Source organism: Trichosurus vulpecula, chromosome 4, assembly GCF_011100635.1.
Source record: "Trichosurus vulpecula isolate mTriVul1 chromosome 4, mTriVul1.pri, whole genome shotgun sequence".
Taxonomy (NCBI): Eukaryota; Metazoa; Chordata; class Mammalia; order Diprotodontia; family Phalangeridae; genus Trichosurus; species Trichosurus vulpecula.
In genome coordinates, this window is record NC_050576.1 from 64,997,881 (window position 1) to 65,022,153 (window position 24,273).

The window sequence follows — 24,273 nt, forward strand, 5'->3', positions numbered from 1 at the left end:
TGAGTGGCAAAGAGAGATACTCAAAGAGGAAAAGTGGGGAGAGAGAAAAAGAAGACAGATTAGGGAAGCAAAAGTAACTGTGGTGTCATAAAACAGAAATTATCTAAGTTGTACCTAATATCAGCTAGGTCTCCACAAAGTGCACCTTGGTCATTGTACTAGGAAGATCATAGGTTTAGACCCGGAAGGGAACTGAGAGGTTTTTAATCCAATCCTCCTCACTTTACAGATGAAGAAACTGAGGCAAAGTGAGACATTCAAGGTAGTAAATGGAAGAGATAGGATTTGAACCTGGGTTCTCTAAATCCCAAGCCTCTGATCTTCCCATTGTGTCATGTTGCATTGGCATTGGTTTAATTGTGCATCTAAAATCAACAAGAAAGATCTTTTCACAGGACACTTGGTCATTTCATTTTGCAAGGATTGTGATTAGCATTTGCTAAACGACCATTATGAAGATACTTAGAGGTTATGCAAAAGTATTTGTTGCAGGGAATGAGGAAATCAAGAAATACTATCCAGAACTCATTAAGATCCTCTAAATCAAGTGAACACATGCCTTTGCAGGAGACACTGATCTTATTTCGAGCCCTAACCACCTTCCATAGATGTTACGATGGAAACTTGAGTCAGGAATAGCATAGAGCAAAAGACAACCCATAGGACCAGAGAAGGGCAAATCTTATATTTTTCAGATAAGAGAAGTGGGCAAAGTCTGTAAACTTTAGGCCAGTGAGGTTGACTTGATTCCTAAAAAAAATTTCAAACCTATTAGTAGAGGAGTGCTGAATAAATATTTAGAAGGGAAACAAAAATCACGAAGAACCAGCATGACTTCACCAAAAATAGATGTTACTAGACCAACTTCATTTCCTATTCTTATATTAAACTGGTAGAACAAGGGAATGTTCTAGACAGAGTAAACCTGTCTTTTAGCAAAACTGACTGGGCTTCAAAAAGAAAAACATCAATTCTACCAGCCTGAGAGACACACTAATATCTCAATTAGTTTTTTTAAAGGAATCATTTCATGTTATTTAATTAGTTATTTTAAAGAATGATTTAATATTATACTTTTAGATTGTTGCTTTAAAGGAATGGTTTAATATGATACATTTACATTTAAATTGTTATTTAAAGGGAATGATTTAATATTATACATTTAAATTACTGATATTATTTGTTCAGTCCTCTTTCTACTACACCAGAGATGTCAAACACTCCACTACACAGGCAGCATTATTCCCTAACACTCCCAAGTGGGGCTGAATCAGATTAAAATGTAGTTGGGAAATAGTTAACAAAATAAAGCAAAGTAAATAAATAACATCCAAATAAATCAAAACACAAATAATGTTAATACTATTTGGGTTTCTGGGTCAATATGCCACCAGAAGGTATCCTTACTCATGATTAGTGGTCCCATTTCTATTTCAGTTCGACAGCACTCCACTCCACCTGCCTACTGTATTCTGGAGTAAATCAGGGGGCCATCAAACCAACAAAAAGAAGCTTTCACAACTCCAATAAGTTTGGGAATCACTTGTGTAGATGGTTTAAATTTCACATTTCTTTGCAGAAGCAGAATAGGAGAGGAAAGGAGACTGAAACTTTTTGTCACAATAGGAAGTTTGAGATTTTGAAAGAATTCAGAAATTCAGCTATCCCTGGTGGTCTTCTTTAGAAATGACCTGCTAACCATGTTTTACCCTAGACCAAAGCTTCTTAAAATGTGGGGCACATCCTCATATTGGGTCACACCACTGAATGTGGGGCCATGAAAAATTTGGCCACAGTAAAAGGTTTCTGAATGTGCAACAACCAAAAATTAAATCAAAATCAAATGCGGTACAATTTGAGGTGTTTCTGGCATCACTTGCCCATGCTGCATCATGCGACTTCACTGCAGTTTTGGTTCTGAACAAACAACATGTGCACTTTGCACTGTTCATGCCTTTACACTTTGATGCCAATGAACCCTCCCAGAAACATCTTGGCTCAGATTCGAGACTATTGTTTATTATGAATTGCAGTTTTTTACCTATACATACAAAGTTTTCTGCTGTTAGAGAAACATAATATTTTAATTACAGAAAATAAAGACCTTTAACATTTTCCTACCATCATTCTTCAGTATGTAAGTAGCAAATTATTATATCTTTAGATTGTATTTGGTTAGAATGTTTGATTTTTAAAATTTCTATTATCTACTTCTTTTATTATTGCACAGGGATGCATCATCAGGTACAGGCGTGCTTTAGCAAAAACTATATTAACAGGCAATGCCTCACATACATTTATTTTTTAAAGCAGGAAGGAAACCTTCTCCTTTGTGATTCTTCCCTTCTCAATTTTCCTCTCTCCCTCCCTCTGTTATTACACTATTCCATTTTCTTCTTACATTAAAAGGAGAATTTGAAAAATAAACCAGAATAAAAGTTCTTCCCCCACCCCAAGTAGTTTGAATAACCCTAAATATACTGCTGCAAAAGGAAGCTGATCCTATCAGATCTGTATTCTATTGGTCTGAGAAGTTGGGGCTTTTGTTTGTTTATCCTCAATTAAGAACTGATTTGAGATACAGTCCTTTATTCATTTCTTTATTTCTTAGTTACATCTGCTGGGTGACTCATAGGGTCATGAATTTAGATATGGGAGGGACCTTAGAAACAATTTAGATGTATTGGTCCAAAGTCCCACAGCTGATAACTGGCCGAGACACAGACTGACTCAGAACTGAATTTTCTGAACGTGAACGTAGCCTTCTTTTGACTGTACCATTCCGGTCCCTGGCTTGCCTATGTGACTTACCATCCCAGTACCATCCAACAATGACAGTCCTGGATCCCCAGGGATGTGCTCATGTGATCAGCATGTCTATCCATCAAGTCTCATCAGCCCCCTGGGCCCTCCCACCAATGAAAATAACACAGATCCCTGAAGCATTAAAGTAAGTGGAGAGAGCACTGAGCTCTTGAAGTAGGATTGCCATTTGCACAGGGGTGCAAGGGCAACATCACAACAGGCAGCAGCTTTGGAGATAGCAGTAGTCAAGTGAGAAGGGAAGCATGAAGGAGGAAGGATGATGTGATTTTTTGAAAGGGCTGGGTAATGATTCTGGAAGGAACAGGAGCTATTACTATGGTTCTGCAAACAACCAGTCTTGTGACCTTGGACTCGACTCTTTGGGCTTCAGGTCTCACTGAGCAAGTAAGACATTGCACTAAGTGCTCTCCCAGCTCCCTTCAATTCTCCACTGATGAATCCAGGAAGGTGAGGGGGGAGTAGCATGTTCCCAAGTTTCAAGATTACACATACTTTCACATTCAGTTTGCACTTTTCCCCAAAGCTATTATCTTCCACGATGACCCTAACATTGGCACTCATCCAGATAAGAAGCATAAAAGGGAAAAGCATAGGATTAAGCCAGTGTCTGTGGCATAGTTTTCTCAGACCCATACAAAAAGAGCACTTGTAGATGATCCAAACGGGTTAAATCTTTTAATCTCCAGATTTTTCCTGCTTTGCTGGAAAAGCCAAGGATGGGGTGGAGCATTTTTATTGATAAAAAGGATTGATTCCAGGAGAAGTCCCTGGAGAAGGAACAACTAAAGAAACTCTTGATTCTTCCCTGAAACAAGAGACCTTGGTCAAGCAAGTTGCAATTATTGGAGCTGGTGTGAGTAGCCTCACCTCCCTCAAATGCTACTTGGAAGAGGGGCTGGAGCCCACCTACTGTGAAAGGAGTGCTGACATTGGAGGGCTATGGCAATTCACAATAAGTGATGTTCCCTTAACTCTTCTATATGGAGTATGCTGACCATCAATGACCTGGCATGGTGACCTTGGTCACTTTACCTCTCTTGTCCTCAGTTTCCCAATCTATAACATGAGAGGGTTCACTCAGATAATCTCCTAGGTCCTTTCCTGTCTGTCTAGGGAATTGTTCTGTAACATTTGAGATCAACCTAGTGGGAGATTTCTATTGGTGCTAGAACAGAATAATCATAGCTAGCATTTATATAGTGCTCTAAGATTTACAAAGCACTTTACATATCTTAATCTCATTTGATCCTCACAACAATCCTGTGGAGGTAGATGCTATTATTATCCCCATTTTACAGAATGAAGGTGGAAGGAGATCAAGTGACTTACCCAGGACTTCTACATTTCATCCTCTCACACTTGGTCTTTGATTTCATTAATATAGGTAACTCCCAATGCAGAAGCCCCCTCTGCCTTAGGTCAGTTCTGTGATTTAGAGAAAGTTGCCTAAGGCACTGAGAAGTTAATTTACTTGCCCAAAATCACACAGACAAGTATATGTCAGATGTGGGACTGAAGTCCATACATTAATGACTCTGGGTCCCTTCCCCATTCTTGCTTTATCTCTCATAGTTGGAGGCAGGTAAATTCCACTGAAGGTGGGAGTTCTCTTTTTGAATATTGACTTGTTGAGAGTTTTAATTCCTGAAAGACAATAACAATTTCCTCTTTATGATGTTTTTATAGGAATATGTTGAAGAGGGCAGAGCTTGCATCTCTAAATCTGTTGTTACTAACAGCAGCAAAGAGATGTCCTGTTTCTCAGACTTTCCTTTCCCAGAGGATTTTCCAAATTTTGTGCCACACTCCCAATTTTTGTAATATCTCAAGATGTATGCAAACAAATTCAACCTTCTGAAATGTATCCAATTCAAGGTCTGTCCCTAGGAGTTGTATGGTTGGCAGAAAGGTACTTTATACACACCTTCTTTTATTGCTTCCTATCTCAGGCCCAAATTCTCTGCTTGAGATTGAGAAACTGGCAAAGATCAGTGCCACTTGACAGGATTCTTCCATCCCCTGGAGGGTTTTCAATTAACCTGCGGAGGGAAATAGGTATTCATGCCATGTAACCCACATGTAGAAACCTATCTACACATGGCCCTTATCTGAATGGCCATGGGGTCCAATCTAGATAGAGTTATGATTTCTAACACAGTCCTATACCCACAATTCCTGGGTCACTATTTTTGTTGCCTGGATAGCATGACTTCTTGAAGGGGGTGGAAAGGAATGGTATTTGCATACTATGGATTCTTTTTCTCAGACCATCACCTGCAATGTGAAAAAATGACCAGATTTCTCTACCTCTGGCTAGTGTGAGGTAGCCACTGAACATGAAAGAAAGAAAGAGTCAGCCATATTTGATGCTGTCATGCTCCGCACTAGTTATTTCACTGATCTGTTTTTGCCACTAGATACTTTACCAGGTATAGTATTGTCTTCGAAGTCATTTTATTTTTTTAGTTATCTTCTTATTGATGTGTCTTGGTTTTGGATTTTTTTGGAAAAAAAAAATCACTCTGGTATACCATGTGGGTGTGTCCCTAAAGCACTGTGATGAGCCCTCTCTTCTTATACTCTGTCTCTTGGTGACCTCCTCAACTGCTCAGGTGCTTAATTAGCATCTCTATTCATGTCATATATATATATATATATATATGTATATATATACATATATATGTATATATATATATATACATATATATACATATATATGAGTAGTAGTAGTATTTCCATTCTCATGAGTTTCAGTCCCACATCACAAACTGCCTATTGGATATTTCTTTTTTTCTTCTTTTTTTTCTTTTTTTAGGATTGGAGAAGGCAGGGCAATTGAGATTAAGTGACTTGCCCAAGGTCACACAGCTAGTGTGTCCAGTGGTTGAGTCCAGATTTGAACTCAGGTCCTCCTGATTCCAGGGCCACTGACCTACTCACTGTGCCACCTAGTGTAACCAGAATGGCCTTTGTTTCCTTTGGGTGGCTCAGTTTACCTCATTGGGCCTTGCTGGGTCTGCTGCTCTTCTTCCGGTACAGGAAGCCCAGACACCATGCCAGGAAGCAGAGAACTTCCTGTGTAATGAGTCATGGGGCTGGCTGAGGGGAGGTGTTAAATCCAGAGCCACGCCCTATTGGGTGTTAACCTGGTCTACACAAGGGGGAGGGGCCAACTCAAGAACCAATCAGCCCTGGTCATTCAGGCAGCACTTGAGGATATCGAAAACTCTATAAGAGGGGAGAGGACAGCTTGAAGAGCTTCCCTTTTCCTTTTTCGGTTGGAGCCAGAGACAACTGCCACCAAAGCTGATGCAGGAGCTGCCAGTAGCAGTGCTGACCCATGTGTGGAGCGAGGAGTGCTGAGCAAGGACTTGAGGCCAGTGGGTAATCTTCTTACCGTAGAGGGGAAGCAAGTACACGATTTTGCTTTATACCTTCATGCTTCTCTGTGGCCTCCTGGTTACTCTTGTGAGGCAGACTTATTGGGCCTGGAAGCTTTTGATCAAAATATCAAAATGGGGATGCTGGTTTGTGGGTCTGTTACTGTGGAGTTTAAATACATGCTTTAGTTCTTCTGCCTTCTACCTAGAGAATTCCTTATATCCTGCGGTTCCGAACCTTTCAGACATATATGAGATTCTCCTTGAAATCATAAATTCTGCCTTCATAATACATTTGGCGACTACATGGATGGGATCGCTAGGTATAAGATCTCTATTAAGAAGCAGAAGAACTTCAGAGGAAGAGATGAATATCCCAGGGTGGGAGGATCCATTTTATTCCTCCTTAGCAAAGGAATTGGCTAAAAAAGCCGGACCCTGTGAAAACTGGGAACCAAGGCTACAGAGAGGAGATCCTAAGGATTTGGAAAGGTGTTTACAAGAGGTTGGGATTCAGTCAGGGGCATCACTATCTACGCAAAGCTGGATAGTGTTATCAGCCTACCGGCTAGTATATGAAAGATTGAGATTAAGTGAAAGAGATGGGGGTACTCCTACCCCACGGCAAGAAGGGGAATCTCAGATAGCAGGAGAACAAACTGCTGCTCAAGAACCTACTGACTCAGATGAAAACTTTTCTATTAATGTGGCTAGGAGCAACAGGAGGCCAAATAAGCCAAGAGTGCATCCCAACTCAGCCCAGACGAAGCCTGACTGCCTGCATTGCCCTTGCCATGGTGGCAGGGGAAGCGAGTGGGGGAAAACGAGACATTGTTAGGGGCTGAGACACAAAACGCTACTAGGGTTCAGGACGTCCCTCGCACAGAGAATGGGAGATGGTTGAATACTCAGACAAGCGTTCATCCCATAGAAAGGAGGAGGACAGAAACCCGAGGTGGCAATTTAGTTACGAGGGAAATTCAGGAAGATTTCTCACAGCAAGAGGTCACAGATATTTTGAGTAGATTCAGCCAAAGAGTAGGAGAACCATTAATATCTTGGATGGTAAGACTCACTGATCAAGGGGCTGGTGAATATTAGTAGATAAGATGGACTGTATGAGATTCATAGGTATCAGCCACGATCCTCTAGTTCAGCAAGATTTTAGGTAACATCATCAGCGAGGAGATGATGCTAGCAGGACTACTCTGTTGGCGTTAGCTGCTGCAGGATGCAATAAGAGATATACTACTGATTCTATGTGGCCCACTGAGCACAGACCCTGGTATTCACTTAAAGATTGTGTCACGAGACTAAAGGAGGAGGTAATGAAGACTGCTATCATGACAGGAACTGCAGACAAATATTACAATGATCCCATAGGAATCCCTCATAGGAATTTAATAATTAGGACAGCTCCCCCTGCTTATAAACAACTAATTTTGAATCTGTTACTTGGGGAAGTAGGGAGCCATCTTACAGAGGTGATAAATAAGATTTTATAGTTACATGACTTAGGATACTGGGGAAGGGATAGATCTCCTCGAGAGACAAGGGTGAATAACCAGCAAACTTGGCACCAAAATGGAGTGACAAGGAAAGAAATGTTCACTGCCCTATTGAGAGCAGGGGTAGGTTTTGAAATGATAGATGGCATTCCAACCAATGAATTGTACAGGATGTACCAAGATAAAAGACTCGATAACAGGAGAGACAGGGAAATAAGAACTGCTCCTGCAAACGCTACAGACGTTGAACCTTCATACCCAAGTGAATCACATGTTAGGGAATACTAGGAAACAGGCCGAGCTCCAGCCCAAATTAAGGAAATACACAAGCTGGATTGCAGACCTCACATTAACTTGACCATATATTGGAAAAATGGGTCAAGTACGGTAACTAGGGCATTAATAGACACTGGGGCTGAGGCTACCCTTATCTATGGGAATTCAGACAAGTTCAGCCATGGAACTCCTATTACCATCACAGGACTAGGACGGACTGAAATATCAGACAGACAAGTTAAATTGATGATGAAAATTGGACAATTGCCCAAGAAAGAATATAGTGTGATTATTGTGCCTATTCCTGAATACATCATTGGAATAGACATTTTGAAGGGTATGACCTTAAATTTACCTGAAGGGAAATACCAATTTGCTGTGAGGAAAACAGGCATTAATGCGTCTTAGTGGGGAAAATCAAGATGGATCCAATCACTTTGCCCGAACCTTCTGAAGTAATTACTTTGAGGCAATATCGTGTGCCAGGTGGGCAAGGTGAAATTGCCAACACTATAAGAGAATGTGTTGAAGCAGGAGTGTTAGTACCTACAACTACTCAATGGAACAACCCTGTCTGGCCAGTCTGAAAGTCAGATGGGACATGGAGGATGACAGTAGATTATAGACAGCTGAACAAAGTGACTCCTCCCTTGTATGTTGCTGTTCCAGATATGGTTACTTTAATAGAGAGAATACAAAAACATGAAGGCACTTGGTATGCAGTCATTGATTTGGCCAATGCCTTCTTTACGATCCCAATAGACCCCAAGCAATGGAACCAGTTTGCTTTTACTTGGCAAGGCCGACAGTGTACGTTTACACACCTGCCACAAGGATATATTCATAGCCCAACTATTTGCCACAGGATTGTAGCTGAGCATTTGGATGAACTAAAGTTACCTGGTGTACAGCTTACACATTACATAGATGACATCATGATACAGGGAAAGAAAACAAAAGAAGTGGAGGAGAGTTTAGCATTATTAACTGACCGTGTGAAAAGCAAAGGATGGGAAATCAACCCCGCAAAGGTTCAAGGGCCAGCTCAAACTGTAAAATTCTTGGGGATACAGTGGAATAGAGGACTGCGAGAAATCCTCCCACAAGCTCGACAAAAAAATCCAGGATTTTCCCACCCCTACTAATAAGAAAGAGGCCCAAAAGTTCATAGGGCTATTTGGTTATTGGAGACACCACATCTCACATTTGGGACAGATTTTAAAACCCTTGTATAACGTCACCATAAAGAAATATGAATTTGATTGGGGCCTTGAACAAAGTAGAGCTTTTGAGGAAGCAAAGGCTGCTATACAATTAGCTCTGGACTTATGGCCTATGCAAAATGGGCCAATGGAGTTACAAGTGACTGTACAAGATGACTATGCAAATTGGAGTCTGTGACAAAAACAACAGAGCCGAAATGTACCTTTAGGCTTTTGGTCAAGGAAACTGCCCTCATCTGGAGTGCAATATACACCTTTTGAGAAGCAGCTGTTAGCTGCATATTGGGCTTTAGTAGAAACTGAGCAACTAACTCTGGGTCATGAAGTGATGTTAAGGCTTGGAATTCCAATTATGATTTGGGTAATGAGTACCCCAGCTTCTCACAGAATTGGACATGCACAAGAGGCAAGCATAATCAAATGGAAGTGTTATATTCAGAATAGGTCCAGAGCAGGCAAAAGTGGAGTTTCTGCTTTACATGAATCTGTGGCAAACATTGACACTGAGAGGAATGAAAAACCCTTTGAATCTAAGCAACAGATGGTGCCATCCTTAGTGAAATGGAATAATGGATATGATGGACTAAAGGTAGAATAGAAGAAACATGCTTGGTTTACTGACGGGACAGCAAAATATTTAGGACAGAAGAGACATTGGAAAGCAGTAGCCTATAACCCCTGTATCTACGCGAACTCTGGAAAGTTCTGGGATAGGTGGAAGTAGCCAATATGCTGAACTGATGGCAGTGCATCAGGCCATCAGAACAGAGAAAGGAGGACAGTGTCATATATTTACTGACTCATGGGCGGTAGCTAATGGATTAGCTACTTGGATGCCTATATGGAGGAATCAGAATTGGGAGATTCATGGCAAACAAGTTTGGGGTAAAGAGTTATGGGAAAATATATGGGACATGTCTTTGGTTACGGATTTGTCAGTTTTTCATGTTGATGCTCACGTGACCCCGGCCACACCAAAACGTGAGTACAATGCACACGTGGATCGACTAGCAAAGATTGCTACTGAAGTTATTGTCCCTACTCCAACTCCAACTGATGACCCAGCCTTAGCAAGATGGGTCCACCAGACTGCCGGCCATTTAGGGGTCCAGGCCACCGATGGGCACAGGATTGAGGTATCAGTATCTCTCATGCATTGTTAAAACAAATAACAGAGGGGTGTTGTATATGCCAATTAGAAAAAGAATGAACTCTTTCTAGGATAGTAACTAGAGAAATAGCGAGGGGAAAAGTTGCAGCCCAAATTTGGCAGATAGATTATATTGGCCCACTACCCCAGGATAAAGGATGTAAATATGTATGTACGTGTGTTGACACCTGTTCAGGTGTACTAGTGGCTCGTCCTTATAAGGACGCAACTCAGAAAAATACCTGTAAATCCCTAGATATTGTAAGTTTATACTACGGCACCCCAATGCAGATTCAAAGTGACAATGGGTCACATTTCAAGGGCAAAGAAGTGAAAAGATATTGTGTGTTGAATAACATAGAATGGATACATCATATTCCATATTACCCACAAGCATCTGGGCTGATTGAAAGAATGAATGGATTGTTGAAAGAACAGCTGAGAAAATTAAGCTCTAATAATTCATATCGACATTGGAAGGATAATTTGTCTATTGCCTTACGTAATTTGAATAATAGGCCCTTAGGGGGGAGTACACCTCTAGCCAGAATGATGACCCCAAATCTGCAGATTAGAGAACAGTAAACACGTAAGATCCAAAATATTGAATTTTGGACTGTGAGGGAAGATGTCCCACTACCATGTCCAGGAACACCTGGTTCGGCAGGATATGATTTACATTGTATAGAGAACTTTATGTTGAATAGGAAAGAGATGAGAAAAACCCCTACTGGAGTATGTATGATAATATGAGAATCCCCAAGAATCATTTTGAATGGATATTACCTAAACCAGGATTAGCAGCTCAAGGAATACATGTATTGGCTGGAGTGATAGATTCGAATTATCAAAAAGAAATTGTTGTGACACTCCAGAATTTGGGTGAAGAACCTGCACAATTTTGTAGAAATGATAGGATAATTCAAGTGATTATTATCCCCTGTGAAAAAAATACCCTTTGTGAAAACTGACCCTCCTCCCAAAATAACTACTAGAGGGGCAAAAGGGTCTTGCTCCATTGATAGAATAAAGTTGGGAGCTAAGGTATGGGTAAAATGGAAGCCAGATGATATTCCAAAGGCTGCAGAAGTCATAGCCCATGGGAAGGACAACACTGTAATAGTTGTCTATTCAGGGGAAGATAATTACCAAATCATACCCCTGAACCATATATTTTACCATGAATAGGGCTATAATAATAGATTCACGGACCCCACAGGTATGGCTGATGCTGGTAATTGCCACAAGCCACTCAGAGGGAAGGTGACCTTGTGTGATTAACAGATGAAAGCTTGTACATCTGGGTAAAGGCTGGGAGGACAATCTTAGTCTCTATCTAGGATGGGATCCTCTTGGCTTAGTTTCCTCATTGTGTTCTGTTTGAAAAAAAAAAAAACATTTCCCATCTGAGTTTGGCTCTGATATTGGATCTTTGCATGGATCATAATGTGTGCTCTAGGATACATAATCTAGTCAGACATGTATCCTAGAGCACAATGGGTGGAGTGTAACCAGAATGGCCTTTGTTTTCTTTGGGTGGCTCAGTTTACTTCATTGGGCCTTGCTGGGTCTGCTGCTCCTCTTCCAGGACAGGAAGCCCAGACACCATGCCAGGAAACAGAGAACTTCCTGTGTGATGAGTCATGGGGCTGGCTGAGGGGAGGTGCTAACTCCAGAGCCATGCCCTATTGGGTGTTAACCTTGTCTACCATAGGGGGAGGGGCCAACTCAAGAACCAATCGGCCCTGGTCATTCAGGCAGCACTTGATGATGTCAAAAACTCTGTAAGAGGGGAGAGGACAGCTTGAAAAGCTCTCTTTCCTTTCCCGGTTGGCATGGGAGCAGTGACGAGCGTGACTCTGGGCCAGCCCTTGCTCTCGGGCTGAGCCCAGATGCTGGTAAATATGAATCATACTGGGTCTGTCTGTTGACATTTGTAATTTGTTTGTATTTTGTTCTGAAGTTCAGGGTGCTGGCTTTGTTTCCCCCGAACTAAATGAATGTTCTGAACTTCATGGTGCTGGCTGTTTGTTCCCCTGAACTAGCTGACTGTAATCTGTATTCGGCCTGTCTGTTGATGCTTGTCTGTATGCTCCCCTGAACTAACTGAATGCTGGATTAAAGTAAGCTGGTCAACCCCTTCACCATGCTTTCCTTGTTTAAGCAGATAAAAAGAACCTGTGCTTTCCCGGCATGCCAGCAGCCTCCTGGGTGCTGGCTGTGGGGGCATCTTACGCCCCCACAGAAGCTGCCAGTCGGATTGTTAAAGCACCTAGCTGGCCTGCCTATTGGACATTTCAAAATGGATTACTGGAGACATTTCTAATGCAAAATGTCTGAAATAGAACTCATCGTATCACCCACCTTTCTTCCATGCTTTAGTCACCCAAGTTCACAATCTATCTCATCCTCAGTATCCCACCCTCCATCATTCTACATAACCAATCCTGTGCCAGATCTTTTCACTCCTCCTCAACATCTCTTGCATCTATGCCCTCTTCTCCACTCATCCAGCCATCACCCTATTTCTGATCCTCATTATCTTTCCCCAGCCTACTGCAATAGTCTCCTGATGCCTCTCCATCCTCCACATTACTACCATAGTATTTTTCGCAAAGCATAGCTCTGGCCATATGACTTCTCTATTCAATAAATTCCAGTGGCTTCCTCTTCCCTCTGGGATAAAATCTCTGTCATTTAAAGTCATTCACCATATGATTCCAATCAGCTTTTCCAGCCTTATTCTACATCACTCCCTTTCACACATTCTATGCTCCAGCCAAATTGGTTCACCAACTCTGTCTCACATACGACTGATTTCACTACATGTGGCTGAAACCATCCATATGTATTGTCTCTCTCCCAATTATTAAAAATAAATCTTATTAACGGTCATGCTCAGCATGTACTGCAATCACGTGCTGACATTTTGACACAGTATTAATGGGACAAAAAAAGAAAGGAAATGCCATTCAACCAACCTAACCAAACTTTCTCTTCCAAAAATCATTCAAAAAGAGAGCGAAATCCTTAAATCACTCCAAGCATGTGGAATACATGAAGTTCTGCGAAGCAGAGAGGCTTTATTTCTGGAGAACAATCCTGTTTTTGTATGATACAAAAATTGATAGACCTAAGGCCCATTTAACAATAACTTAGATGATACTACATAATATTTGGCTATATATGAGTTTACATTTTGCAGCTCCATGATAACCCTGGAGATGCTAGAGGTCTCACCAGTGGTTGAATGATTTGCCTACAGTCACAAAAATGCTAAGTGTCATCAGGTCTTCATGACACCAAATCTAGGCCTCTGTGCATTACAGCATGCTGCCTCTCCTAAGTTTCTGTCTCGCTACCTTCTGATAGCACCAATTACCAAACCATGCCAGGCAGAGGATTTTCTCCTACTATTAATGAAAGATTGAGTCCACATCTTTTCTAACCTTCAATGCCAAATTGATTCTTATAGTTAACTCCCCTCACTTGCTGTTTGAGTTATTGCTAAGGTTCTATGGGACTGCCTATGCGACCATGGACAAGGAAGTCAATAAACTTTTAGGTGCCTCAGCAATTCTCAAAGACCACAAATTGCAGAGAAAGAAAGAGATCTGCATTGGTAGAAAGGGTGGCTCCTAATCCAGGAGTTCCCTTTACTAATGAAATAACAGATCTGGTTCTAGGTTGTTTTGAGAGAGAGTGTCGTATAGTGGAAACCCACTTAAGATCTTGGGGAATAGGCTTCTGAAACATTCTGGCCTTGTAACCTTGGAAAGATATTTAAGGTCCCCACACTTAGCAACATCACAAATCAAGAGAGGAGAAAAGAAAAATAGCTTCTTCTTATCATAAAAGAAAATTTAAAGATTAAATCAATGCCACTTGGCATGGTGGTACACATTGTAATCCCAGTTACTGGGAGGCAGAGAATAGAGGATCTCTTGAACTCAAGAGTTCTAAGCAGTAGTGGATTAAGTTGATACAGATGTCTAAACCAAGGTCAGCATTAATATAGTGAGCCCCCAGGAACAGGTGGCTACCATATTACATAAAGTGGGACAAACTGGCCCAAGTAGAAAATGGAGCAGATCTAGGATTTGGGGGTATGAGCCCAATGTGGCACAATGTGGGATATGCAGAGAGGAAAAAGTAAGAGGCTGGAACTCTGAAGAAACAATCACAGATTCAGCCTTGGGTGGCTACAGAAACTAACAAGATTTCATAATAGCTGATAACAAGGATATGTGATAGGACAGAATATAGGACACAATAAGAAGTAAATAAATTCAAGCCTACTGTGTGCCAGGCACTGCGCTAAGCACTGGACATACAAACAAAGGCAAGATGCCCTCTGCCCTCAAGAAGCTCACAATCTACCACACTTATTCTGAAACCAGTCTTCAGAACTGGGCAGATTGAATATGGAAAAACAGCAAGGGTGTTGGGTTTAGAGTCAGAAGACTTAGGTCCAAATATCAGTCTGAAACTTATCTAAACAACAAATTTCACCTTCTAGGGCCTTAGGTTCCTTGTCTATAAAATAAAGCAGTTGGACTAAATTACAGATAGGTACCTTTCAGTTTTTAATATATGTTCCTATGATCTTGCAAAAGTGTGGACATTTAGCAAAAGGAAAATAACCGTTCAAGAGGTGTGGTGAAATCATCCCGTTCTTGGCTACCCACACTGCTGGAGGCAGCCAACCAGAGCCCACTTGAATCAGGGTCAAAGATTGCTCTGATACCAAATATCAAATACTGGCTGCAAATCAGAGTCCATGTGAAAAAGGTTCTTGAAGAATAAGAACTTTGATCTTAAAAATTCACCCTGGTGCACTCACCTCTTACCTTGCACCTGAATTATTGCCATAGCCTTCTGATGGTCTCATTGGCTCAAGTCTCTCCCCACCCCAATCCATCTTCCACTCAGCTACCAAAGTGACCTCTCCAAAGTACATGCCCAACTATATTACCCCCCCCTACACTGTTCAGTAAACTCCAAGTGCCTCCATGTTACCTCTAAGATTAATATTTAAGCTAACAACTTATCTAGGGTGAATGTCTTCCCTGTAGTTTCATATGCTCTTCCTCATTGCCTGAGACAAGGACATTCAAATAACTAGATTTAGGTACTAAAGTCACCATTAATTCCTCCCAGGCCGATAATTTGTTCTATGTTGGCTCTATATAAGTAACTTGGATCAGAGTATCTGGAAAATCCATTTCCGACATCCTTAAACAGGAAATAGTGCCTGTCTATTTCACTAGGGCAATACCATCTGGATACGAAGAGCAGGAAGAATAAAAAGTAAGTATTCCCCTTGGAGCTCAGGAGCCTTTGGATGAGCCCATTGGAAGAGGAATTTTCCCAATTTAGTAGCTGATCTTCCCCAGCAGAATTGTCTTGAAAGAACTCTCTCCCTTCCTGGTAATCCTGGGGAAAAATATCACAAAACAACGCAAAAAAAACCCCTTCCATGCTCTTATCTCAACTTAGTATAAGGAATTTTGAAGGGACTATTTTTTAATGGTAGTCACTTATCTTCTGGCTACATTGATAAAGAACCAGCTGGATAAATCCTTAAATTATGAGATTAAAGAGACACAACTCAGATGTCCTGTGTAGAGTAAATAAAGGATATTTTGAAGAGGCTCAGGGCTTGTTTTGTTCTGTTGCTTTTTTCTGTTTTAGTTTTGTTTATTGGTTTGTTTGCCTGCAGCCTCCAATCAGCAAATCTAACATGGTCTGGGATAGTGGCTTGGCACTCTGTCCTCCACTTTTTTACATTTGGTTGAGCTACCAGGACACCCTTTAGCATCTACCAAAATTTTAGATAGACAGTCCTAAAGCTAGTGTTTTATGTACCAGTCTTGTATCCCACAGTCAAGATTTCTTATTTTCATGGCAGCATTAGAAATTTTTACCTCCTCCTAAGTCACCTGGGAGACAAAATCACTCTCATCCTCCTTTCCTTTTGTCTTATGTTTTATGTTTCCTTTGTGTTTTATGTTTCCTTATGTCTTATGTTTTCTCTCTAGAATAGAAACTAGAATTTTGCTACAGGCTAGGTCATGTTGGAAACTACATGTCATTATTCCTGTGTGGTGACTAAGACAAAGGCTATCTACCTGGTACAGTAACAAACAATACCGGTAAGAATTATTAGCTTGAACTGGCTTTGTACTAGCTCATAAAGACATTCAGTACCCACTGGACTATATATACCAACTCCCTACCTCATTAAATGCATCCTAGACTCCTCATTCTATGCATCCTAGACTTTAGACATGTATGTACTCCCTATATCTATCTTGCCAAACAAGATATTGATGGGTGGCAGACTGGGTAATCCTCAGTTGACCCTGGCCCCTAGTTAACTTAGTGAAGGAGCATGCCTAAAACCATGCCTCCCTGTGGCCCTACCTTGGGCTTTCCCTGGTGAACTCTGGGTAAAATGCCTGTGCAGTAGATACAAAAAGTACATGTTGTTTTAAGAACAGACCACTCCTTAACCATTCCCTAATCCCACCCTTCATCACCTAGTTAGCATATCTAGCACATGTTTTACTATAGTTTCTCCTATATAAACTTTAACTGATAGTCAGACCTGTATTTTAGGAAAATCACTTTAACTCCATGTGGAAAATGGATTAGAGTGGGAAGAGATGAAGCAAGTAAAGCAATTAAGAGCCTATTTCAATGATACAGTTGAGAGGGGAAGAGGGCCTGAACAGGGTGGTGGTTGTGGGAATATGTAAGAGGAAAAATGTGAGAGATGCAGAGAAAAAATTAACAACATGACAACTAATTTAAGCTATAAGGTGGGAGTGAGCAATGGAGGACAACTTGCAAGTTACGAACCTGGAAGGACTGTAATTTCCTTGAAAGAATGAGTGTAGGTTGGAGAGTGGTGGGTAAAAGGGAAAAAATCTCTGTTTGGGGCAAATTGAATTTGAGATGGTAATGTGATATCCAGTTAAAAATATCCTCTAAGTAGTTGGAGATGCATGACTGGATCCAAAAGCAAGCAAAGTGGGACTTATTTACTCTTTTTTTTTCTTTTGGAGTGCTTCTCAGCACTAAGACAATCAAGTGCCTTTAATTGAGTCTTGCCTTTGTTTTTAGGAATGCCCACATCCTTTTGCTAATCAGGTCAGGAGAGGTGTGAAGCACTTGGGCCGTAAGAAGGGTACATATACCCAGAGGACAGCCAGAAAAGATCTCTCAGAACTGTGGAATGAGAGGTTTTGCTTTGGGGGGAGGGGGGGAGTGTAAAGGCAATCAGAGAATGGGAAGATTTTCCCAGCCCATTTGAGTCGGCTTCGGGGGTGTGGCTCTCAGGGTCCTGGGTGGAGTGGCTAGGACTGGGGCCAATGGTAGGCACCTGATTTCTGGTCCACATGATGACATAAAGCCTGTAGTGGGAGTAGCTTGCTGAATGGTTGGAGCAGAGCTAAGAGGGAGTTGGTGAGGCAGTTGATGAGAGCGGTTAAGAGCTGAAGGAGAGATGAAGCAGTCAGCTAGCTGAAACACAGCTTGGAGATTGAGGCAGAAGCAGCAGCAATGGCAGCAGGCACTACAAAAAAGAAGGACTGACCCTCATGGAGAACGGAGAGTGCTGAGCAGGCGCTTCAGGCCAGTGGGTGGTCTTCTTGCTGGAGGGCCCTGGCACTGGGGGCCGGGGGGAAGCACCACTATGGCTTGGCTTGCTGCCATAATGTTTTGCTTTGGCCTCCTCATCACCATTGTGAGATGGGCATACTGGTTTTGGAAGGTTCTTGCCAGGATGACGAACTGGGGACACTGGTCCGTGGGTCTCCTACTTTTGAGTTTCAATAAATGCTTTATCTCCTCTGCCTTCTACTTAGAGAATTCTTATATCCTGAGATTCTGAACCATTCAGGCATATTAGTGGTAATCTTTGAAGTGATGAATTCTGCCTTAATGATATGGAGAGGGGCGTGGCGTGGCGGCACTCATTGGAAGAGAATTCCTGTGATTTCACCAGACAAGACTCTGGGTACCTGTTAAGGAGCCCCCCAGCTCTGAAAACCCCTATGTTGGTGCTTCTTTCTCTGGTAACTTTGTATGAATTGTTATGGTCAGAAATATAGAAACCTGTCTGTTGACTTCTGTTATTTTGCTCTTTTGACATAATTTCTGCTTATAATTTCTGTTTGTGTTTTCTCTGAAGGTCAGGGTGCTGACATTTTCCCCTGAACTAAGTGAATGATATATTTATGTTTAATAAAAGTGAGATTATAAACCCCTTAAAGTTACTTTCCTTAGAAAAGTAACTCAAAGAACCTGTGCTGGTAGCTCACCTGTGTGCTGGTCTTGTTTGTCTTATCATTGGCCTTGCCCAGTCATGGTAGCTGCAAGTAACATTGTTGCTACATTGGATTTCCAAAACAGAGATTGGAATTCTTCTGCATAGAAATGATCATTAAGTCCAGGTAAACTAATGAGGTGACCAAGTAAAAGTATAGAGAAAAAAAGAGAAGGCCCAGGACAAGGTCCATAGGCTTGAGCTACCTCCAGAGTTATAGGGTGTGAGGGTGATCACCATTCAACAATGGATACATAATCTATTTTCTCCTTAAGTAGCATCAGAATAATCTCATTGCTCTTTAAAAACTGTGGAGGGTTAAGGGAAAATTAATGACCCTATCCTATAAAGTCATTGTAAATGTCACTGGGTTTATAAGTAATATACTTTGGGTGATATTGGAAGATAGTTTGATTGATGGGTGGATGATTTGTGGAGGATGTCTCAGTGTCTCAGTGCAAGTTCATAGGTGGATCACACAGGAAAAAAGGAAGAGAAACTGTTTTAATGGATTAAAGAATGTGTTAGGAAATGACAGGCTTGAACTATAGGAGGCAATGTTGTACAGTGGATAAAAATGGACCTGGAGTCAAGAAGACCTGAGTTCAAATTTGGCCTTCGACATTCACTAGCTGTGTGCCCCTGGGAAGGTCACTTGACCTCTATCAGTCTCAATTTCCACTTTTGTAAAATGTGGAAAACAATAGGTACAGAAGGTAGCCACACAGGTTGTTGAACAAACAAAGAAGGAAGAGAAAGGGAGGGAGTAAAAATTAGAGGAGGATGAGGAGAAAGTTTTATGGGATTGTAAAGGTCAGAGATTAGATTTGGAGAGGAGAAATGTATCATGACATCAGAAGTTGAAGAAAGAAGAAAACGCTTCCTCCTGAAAGAAGAGGAGATGGTCGAAGGAGGAGAAACTAAGAAGAAGCTGGGCAGAAGGATATGGAGGGAAGAAGCTGGGGCAGAAGAACTCTAGATATAAAAGGAAAATGACTAGAAAAAAGAGGAGATGTGGAAGCAATAGAAGGAAGGTCTTAAGGACAATAAAATAATAAGTAAGACAAGGTAAATAATTTGGTAAAATAAGATATTAATGGGAAATTGTATGTAATTGTCAAGGTGCTAGTAAGATAAGGAGAGAAATAATTTTGAAGTTGAAGACCCCCCCATGTGTAGTTTGGCCCAAGTACTCTGTAAGAGTGCTGATAACCAGACACAAAAACCAATGATCTCACTCCAATGAACTATGGAGATTAATGAAAATATGCAGGGTTTTGCTCCACTGACCAAAGAACAGCTACCTGTGCTCCAAGATCAAACTGGTCTCATTACTAGAAGAGAAGCTAAAAGACCTTGAGAACATCTTTCTAGTCTCCAAGTAATCAAGGAAACAAAGTATTCCTATATACTTACATACATATAGTATATATGTATATATATAATATATGGTTTATTTATTTATTTTGGTTTCAACATTCACTTCCATAAGATTTTTAGTTTTACATGTTTTCCCCATCCTTCTCCTCCCCATCCCCAAGACAGTGTGAAATCTGATATAGCCTCTACTTATACATTCATTTAAACATATTTCCACATTAGTCATGATATAAAGAAGAATTATAACTAATGGGAAGAACCGTGAGAAAGAAGAAACAAAACAAAACAACAAAAGAAAAAGAGGCCAAATGATATGCTTCCATCTACATTCAGACTCCAAAGTGTTTTCTCTGGATCTGGATAGCATTTTCTATCATGAGACTTTTGGAGTTGTCTTAGATCCTTGCATTGATGAGAAGAGCTAAGTCTATCAAAGTCAGTTATCATACAATAATTTTTCTTTCTATCTGTTGCTGTTGGGCTTTGTTAGTAATACAGAGAAATGCCAATTATTTGTGTGGGTTCATTTTATATTCTGCAAGTTTGCTGAAGTAATTTATTATTTCAAGTAGTTTTTTACTTAATGCTCTAGGGTTCTCTAAGTTTACCATCATATCATCTGCAAAGAGTGATGGCTTTGCTTCTTCTTTGCCCATTCTAATTCCTTCAATTTTTTCTTCTGTTATTGCTAATGCTAAAATTTCTAGTACAATATTGAATAACAGTGGTGATGATGGACATCCTTGTTTCACTCCTAATCTTATTGTAAATGCTTATTGTAAACTGCATGAGCCCACCAAGTCCACTCCATGTAAAAGCTTATCTCCATTACATATAATGCTTGCTGGTGGTTTTAGATAGATGCTACCAATCATTTTAAGGAAGATTTCATTTATTCCTATACTCTTTAATGTTTTTAATAGGAATGAGTGTTGCATTTCTCAAAGGCTTTATGCTGATAGTTTTCCTAATATTGAACCGTCCCTGCATTCCTAGTACAAATCCTACCTGGTTATAGTGCATTATCCTCACGATAAATTGCTGTAGTCTCTTTGCTAATATTTCATTTAAAATTTTTGCATCTATATTTGTTAGAGAAATAGATTTATAATTTTCTTTCTCTGTTGGCTCTTCCTAGTTTAGGTATCAGTATCATATTTGTATCATAAAAAGAATTTGGTAGGACTCTGTCTTCACCTAATATCCCAAATAATTTATATAATATTAGAATTAGTATTTCTTTAAACGTTTGTCAGAATTCATTTGTAAATCCATCTGACCCTGGAGATTTTTTCTTAGGGAGTTCACTGATGGCTTGTTCAATTTCTTTTTCTGAAATGGGATTATTTAAGTATTTTATTTCCTCTTCCATTAATCAGGGCGATTTATATTTTTGTAAATATTCATCTCTTTCACTAAGATTGTCAAAATTATTGGCAAAATAGCTCTAGATTTTTGTTTTAATTTCCTCTTCATTGGTGATTTCACCCTTTTCATTTTTTTTATTTTTTTTATTCTTTTTTTAGAAATTGGAGAGCTTTATTGGTTACATATCGTGCTGTAGGGCTGACAGACAGCTTTAGAGCCAGGGGATACATGCAGACAAACGGGCTTCAACTAAACATGCACCTGAGAGGGGCTTGGGGCTGCTGCTCTGCCTCTCCCTGAGGCAGGGGGCCCTGGGACAGGAGCAGCAGCAGGCCAGGCCTCCTCCTATCTCACATGCTTAGAGCAAGAATGGTGGTGGAGCAGAAGGTCCAGGAGTCGCCGATGCCTCTCCTAGAGCCAGGTGCCGGACAGAGTTAGCTGGAATGGGTTGACTTGGAGGGACTGGAACACACAGCAACAAGGGTTAGCTTTCTGCCTGTAACTCAACAACTTTATAGGACTACCTCCCTACCCCACCCAACTTTTAAAAATACAAAAAAAAATTTTATTCTTTTAAAAATACATTCCATTCATACGTGTTCTGAACTGCTAGGCAGCAGCAGGAGAATGCAGCACCTCTCCCATTGCAGGATGCACAGCCACGCCATCTGTCAGAGCCATGAGGGAACTCAAGAGGACCACCAGAGGCCTGGAAGCACCAGCTCTGAAGCAGCCTTTGGAAACCTCCAAGTGGGGATGGTGGCACAGATGACCCTTACCTGACAGCCTGAGGAGCAGGCACCAACATCTTTTCCCCCACCGTCACAACTCTTGGTGACTACCACGAGAAGCTACTGACTCCCTTAGCTACTTAACTGGGAGCTCAGAACAGTATCAGCCCCAGCCTATCTGACCAGGGGCTTGTGTGCAGTCTCTCCTGGAGGTGTAGGGGCTTCTGTACCCAGTGACCCCTAAAGTCCTTTTAACCTAAGAATTTATTCTTTTCATCCTGTGACCACCGAGAACTGCATGAGCCCACCAAGTCCACTCCATGACTCATCTCTACCACTACGAAAAGGCTTTCATCTCTGTAGCTGGCTTCACAGATCTCGACCGCCAGGGGAGCGCTGGGTGCAGGGTGCAGGGTGCAGAGGAAAGGCACGTGGAAGAAGGCTGGCTTAATACTCAGATTCACCATCCAGTTTCAGGTTTCATTTCCCCCAACTCCACCATCTTCCTCCCGCGTGCTACAGAAGCATCTGGAGACGTTAGAATGCACCAGCTTCCCACCCACACTCCATTCTACTCTACTCCTCAGCCAAAGAAAACTATTTTATGAAAAGCAGTCATCTTTGTTTAGGGAGTTTGGTTTGAAGGCTTGCTTCTCCACCAGGCCAAAATCCCTTTCCACTTTGAGCGAATGGCCCTAGGACTGCAAGCCCTTTCAATCCAAGAGAAGGCTTGGGGATGGGATGGGTCTTGTGGTGCCTCCAGCTACCTCCTAGGAAGGTGCAGTGAGTGATGCCATCATGTAGCATATAGCATCTTAACTTTGGAATTTGCTGAACCCTAAGGGATCCTTGCCACTGCCAAGCCCAAGAGCCAGGCCTTGGACTCTTGGCTATACAATTACACCCAGTATTTTCTGCAACACCAAGAATTTTAAAAAATAAATCTATCAGGGGTCCTAGGAACTGTGCAAGTTGGGGGGAGGAGGCATGAAATACTTATCCTGAAATATTAGTTACAATCAAACCCTATTGCTCTCAGGTTTCAAGATGGTGGTCCCAGTAAGAGGGCACCATGGTTCACCCCTCTCCCACATGGCATCTTGGTTCCACAGAGGCAGTGAGCAGCGCCATTTAAGCTTGGTGGAGTCACAATGTTGGCACCTACCAGAATGTACAAGACACGCAGGAGCCTTTGCTCAAGCTCTGGAATCTGGAGACACGAGGAAAGCCATTAAGAATCTGGACTTGAGACTTTCTGTGTGACTGCTGACTGCCTCAGTCTCCATGAACAGGGAGCCTCCATTTCCTCCACTTTCAGCAGCTATCACCTGACAGGGTCCAGGACTTGCAGGTCTCCTGGAGCTCCCAGCCAACAGAGGAGGATCAGACTTGGGTGGCTTTGTGGAGAGTGCTTTGGGACAAGCAGCTTGCTAGATGTTAAAACCAGAAGCTTTAGCTAAGGGGCCCTGCCTGCTGGGTCAGTGAGGAGGCAGGAAGTATGGCGACTATGAGGAAAGGTAGGACAGCCCAAGGAATACAAGCCCACATTTGGCAAAACATGAAAATGGAGGTATGAGAGTGGTTCCTGCATAGCAGCCAGGATGTGGAACTCCCAGGCACAGCCTGAGAAAGTGGTCGGTGCATCGTGGAGCCCCGCCAGGGTCCAACACAGACACCAAAGAATCAAGGATCATCAGATCAGCCTGGTTCCCAAACTAGAACCTTAAACTGGGTGAGTTCTTACAAAGGAGGATTAAAAGAGTGGAGGATTAGGGGGCCCCACCCCAAACCACAGCAAGGATATGATAGGATGTATTGGGTTGTAGAGAGAGAACCTTATCAGCTTGGGAGTCAGGGGAAATGACCTAGCCACATGACGTTGGGTAAGTCATATTAACTAATGTCTGTGGCCCTTGGGGCTTGGATTGGCTGGTTCCTCCCGGCTCAGCATTCTGCGGGAAAGGGGTTAGGAGCCAGGCAAGCCCAAACCAATGCCTTTCCAATGTGGTGAGCCCAGCTATCTTTGATGGGCTCCTGAGCAGGGAGCAAAAGTTAAACCAAATAAAGTCAATGGCTGGCTGCTCCTAAGTTTGGCATCT

General features: G+C 41.7%; 1 protein-coding gene and 1 pseudogene across 1 annotated transcript in view; both read left to right on the forward strand.

Annotated features, from left to right (window-relative positions):
- The first annotated feature begins 1,384 nt into the window (after positions 1 to 1,384).
- LOC118846754 lies at positions 1,385 to 22,226 on the forward strand (annotated as a pseudogene).
- LOC118847464 (dimethylaniline monooxygenase [N-oxide-forming] 1-like) overlaps positions 15,406 to 24,273 on the forward strand; it is a 41,768-nt gene continuing 32,900 nt past the window's right edge. The window contains exon 1 of the mRNA XM_036755947.1: positions 15,406 to 15,673. The gene's annotated coding sequence lies outside the window, so the exon portion shown is untranslated. The remainder of the gene's footprint in view (positions 15,674 to 24,273) is intronic.